The sequence below is a fragment of the Suncus etruscus genome, chromosome 2, assembly GCF_024139225.1.
Source record: "Suncus etruscus isolate mSunEtr1 chromosome 2, mSunEtr1.pri.cur, whole genome shotgun sequence".
NCBI classification, from domain to species: domain Eukaryota; kingdom Metazoa; phylum Chordata; class Mammalia; order Eulipotyphla; family Soricidae; genus Suncus; species Suncus etruscus.
The window spans coordinates 45,948,691-45,953,694 of NC_064849.1; positions in this window are offsets into that span (position 1 = coordinate 45,948,691).

Here is a 5,004-nt window from a genome sequence, read left to right on the forward strand (position 1 = left end):
AGTTCTATAAATTTATGCTTTAATATGGCAACTTCTAGTTATAAAAAAGTAGATACAAAGGAACCAGGGATGATCTTTGTTTTAGGTAAAACAAGGTAAAACCTAACAATTAAATATTGATTGGTTGCTATTCAATATTTTTGTGTAAAATTTTCTTGTAGTGAAATTGAGAGAACTTTCTATATCATGGAGATTTGAAGGAATTAGTCATTTAATTTACTTACTAAATATTTGAAATCTACCTATTACTTGGCAAACCTGATTTTCAATTTTGGGAAAGTAGAATGAAAAATGTGTATGAATCTATATTTATTTCTAGCTTGAAATAATAGTTATAAAAGATAAAATATAAATATATAAATTAGAGGGATGATATTCTAAAATGGTAATATAATTGTATTAAAATAAAATACTATTTTCCCCATTTTTACTAATGTATCATGATGTATGATCACTATTAATGATGTTCATTGGTTTGGGGCCATACCCATTGGCACTAAGAAATATATCCTGGCTTTAATTCAGAAATCATTCCTGACAAGCTCAGTGGACCACAGGATTCCAGGGATTGAACCAAGGTGTGTTGCATATAAGACAACTATCCTACACATTGTGCTATCAATCCAACCTCTATTAATAATACCCTTATTTTATATTATTTCAACATCATATTTTCCACTAGAGATCCCATTTATTTCCACTATTGTCCTAGGATTCCTGCCATCTAGACACATCTTTACTTCCATCCTCCAGTAAGCAAGCTCAGTTCCTAGGACCAGCTTACTAGTTATGTTGCCCTTAACCATTTGTCACACTTTTACAATGTTTCTTTCTACTAAAAAATAGGTATAACCATATTTTAACTCAGAAATTTCTAATTTAAATATTTAGGTTTAATTTCCAAGTTTTATTCTCATTTATGTTCTTGCTTAAGTTTTATCTTCAAAGAACTGTGGTCTGAGAGCATAGTTGATGTGATTTCTGACATTTTATGAAGTTATGTGTTAGTAGTAATGGATAAAATGAAACTATTGATATTGGGAGATACATATATAGCATATATTAAAACTCTATATATATTACAATTTATATATTTTATTTATTTTATATATAATATATTATATATGAATTTCTATAATTTTATATATTTATATATTACAATTTATGTATTTATTTTTATACATGTATATAAATATATATTTATAATATATATTACAATTTTTGTAAGAAAATAATTCTCATATTAGAACCTAAACAATTGTAGAAATAGAGTTGAGGGGGGGTCAGATAAATAGTAAAGTGGGTAGTATACTGGCCTTTATATGGTTGAATTGGGTTCAATATATGGCATTTTATATCCTCCCCTGAGCCTACCAGAAATGATTTATGAGTGTATTCAGGAGCAACCCCTGAGAATGATTGGATATGGCCCCAAAACAAAAATAAAAGTGAAATATACTTGAAAGTATTAAATGTAAGTTACTAATACAAAGATTTAGAAATTCAATTGTGGGGGGCTGCAAATTTCCTAGAAAATAACTTATCTCATATAACTTGCACAAAAGGTTATTATCTCCTGTTTTTACCACACATAATATTTTCCCTGTGCGTGTTTAACTTGGCATTTTCTCCTTGTCATTCAAAAACTCTTCCTTTCTTTTAAAAATTAATTTGAAATTCATTTCAAGTCTCACTGTAGTTACCTTTTTACTTTTATAAAATCTTTAAAGTGTATAAGTTTCACATAATTATCATATAATTCTCATATGATCAATATTCTCTGATAGGAATATGACTAGTCAGCATTCTTGGTTGAATACATAATGGCATTGTATTTTAAATATTGAATATTTCAAAATATTTATTTTGATATTTGATACATATCAAATATGTAAAAAAGAACCTTGTTTTAGAGTAAGGGAATAGATGTCTGCATGATACAATTATTAAAGCATTTTCTTTCCTGAGAACTCATATAGATATCAAGGTGTAGTTGTCAGACTCACATACAAGGTTCAGATAGCTACAAAACTCTATAAAATTCTAAATATTATTTAAAATGGTGACCTTCATTGGTAATTCTGTAAAATATATGTTCTTAAGCCTTTAATTAGTGATTTCCTTTCCTAGTATGTTATTTTGATGGAACCTAACTTACTTATGATTAAAATTCCTCATATTTGTCTACTCTTATATTTCCATTGATAATGTCTCTTTCTTAGAACTGCTCTTCCAACTTCTATTAGATGCTTGGTCCACTGAATTATTTATGTTTTACTAAGAACATTTCTTATATTAGCCATCTAAGAACTAGAGTTTAATTGTTACATGCAATTACCTTCCTAATCAAGAACATAAAAGGGAGAATTGAGAATAGTAATACAGGGAAGAGTTAATTATTCAGGAATATGCCATTGAAATATAAGCACTCTAAGATATGAGATCAAATATTCATTTTTTCTGACATAAATGATGATATAATTTTTTTTGAGATTTTCCCAAAACATCATAATGACTTCCTATCTCCAGATTTCAGTTTGAGCTACAAGAATTGGCTAGACCATAGCTTCCTGCCTATTGGTGGGTGAAATGATGAAGGACATAATATAAAAGATATTATTATATGAAAGTAGGAGATGTGGGTTATATTTATATATGGTTGGGTGCCGCAATCATTGATGGAACAAACAAAAAAGCCAAAGAAATGTTATAAGAGGATGGAAAAATATTCAATGAAACATATTTTAAGTAATATGCTGTATATCTTATTAAAATGGTTTATTTGTATGCACAGGAAATAAAAGTTTCTTTTATTTTGTACTAAGTATTGTCCATGGTCCATCAGTTCACATTTAACTAATCATGCTCTTTGTAAAACTAAATTTTTCTGCTGTCAATGTTCAATAAAGCAGCTGTCTCTGAAAGTTCATTTCTTGTGATTTTTATGGATCTTTTATTTTGTTTTGTTTTGTTTTGCTCCATGTTTAACAACCCATGATTGTATGGTTCCCCAGGATATGCCATAGTGGTGTTGCAGGTGAAAATGGAGGGCATAAAACTTCCAAAGTAATTGGATGGGGGAATGGGAAGGAAACAATATTAGGAGGAGGAATTAAGTCAGAAAAAGGTTGAGAAATCAATCAATAAGTCATGTGGTATAGTAGATTAAGACTTTTAAGCCCGCTTATCATCTTTGACAGTATGCATCATCAGTTTCTTTTAGCAAGAATTTTCTGTCAGAATTTTAACAATTATCACAGTTTCCTTTGATTTTTAATGGTATAACTGATTAGAAAGTAATTTTATTATTTTTTTGAGTTTTTCTTTGTAATGCTGGGTATTTAACTCTACAATAATGTGCCAATGCCAACGTGTGAGAAATGCCTTCACACTCATGTGAGACATGCCCTGAGCATATTTTCTAGCCCTTGGTTTTGTAACAATCAAATAAAAAAGAAGAGATTCATGCTTTACTTCTTATATTTCTTATTTCTTTCCCTAAAGTAGAAGCTTCCATTCACTTTTCCAAAATCAAAATTCCATAAATTTTCTCTTTTTACAATCCATTTGATTGTAAATAATGCTATTTATGTTTCCATAAAGTTATACTAATTAGTTTAATTTTGATATTAACTTTAAGGATGAAATAAATGAATGGCAGTAATAGGCATCTTATGGTAAGAATGAAAAAAAAACTATATTTTAAGTTGTTTTTTTTTGTTTTGTTTTGTTTTTGGGTTACATCTGACAGCGCCCAGGAGTTACTCCTGGCTCTACACTCAGAAATTGCACCTGGCAGGCTCGCGGACCATATGGGATGCTGGGTTTCGAATCACCGTCCTTCTGCATGCAAGGCAAACTCCCCACCTACATGCTATCTCTCTGGCCTCGATATTTTAATTTCAACAGCTTTTCATTTTAATTCTATGCCACCCTCATACTAAGGTTTAGGGTTTACTGCTGGCTATGTGCTCAAGGATTATTCTTGGTGGCACATCATGTGTAATACCAGTGATTGAACCAGAATTTTTGTCAGCGCAACTTAAGGTCTTTATCTGCAGTACTATCTGTATATTACCATCAAAAAACTTGTTTTAAACAAGGGGATATCATTTGAGTAGAGACTTGGTGAAAGTTTCTGATTCTTACTAGAAAGTAGCTAAAAATTAATGTAGAGTTAATTCATTATTTGGTATTTTTCCCCTGAAAAGAAGAAATGGACTATTTTATTAAGCAGTGACTTTCAGTAGAAGATGAGTAGGAACAAGAAGAAACACGATGAAACATATGTGAAGCTGAATCTAAGGGTTTTTACTATAGTGAAAATGTTCTCTCTATAATTAAATCAAATATTTGATAGAATTATACAATTAAATCAAGTACTTGGTAATATTGAAAGAATAACTTTTCTGGAGTGGTAGAAGACCAAATTAAAATTTTGTTTTGAAGCTTCAAAATTTTATTTATTTTTAAAGAATTGAAATTTCTCAATTTTGAAATTTTGATATAATATACATTTGTGAACATATTAATATACTTTGGGGTGGCTAAAAGTACTGTGTTTGAAGACAAAAATAATTTTGAAACTGCATTGATGCAATTAACTTGGCCATTTATATTGTTGTTATTTAGACTTGATTAATCTCAGGATTTGTCCCTGAGTCTGCCCGGAGATCACCTTTGCTGTGCTTGGCAGACAATATACAGTGCTAGAATTGGACCCATGTCTGTTATATGTAAGACAATCATCTTAGCCACTACCATCTCTCTGGTTCCTAACCTTTTTCTATTGTGCACTTTGTGTGAATCTTAGAAACTTGAGCTTTCATTTATAAACTGATGCAAAAATAATTGTTATTTTATTTTTTGATTCCTCAAGCTCATGGGGCTTAAGTACCTCCTGCCAATGCCTAGCCATCTAGGCCAAGAGATCTGTATCTAAAGATACAGTGATTTTGGGACCTTGGTGCTAGAAACCACAAAGGCCATATTCATAGCTCACGG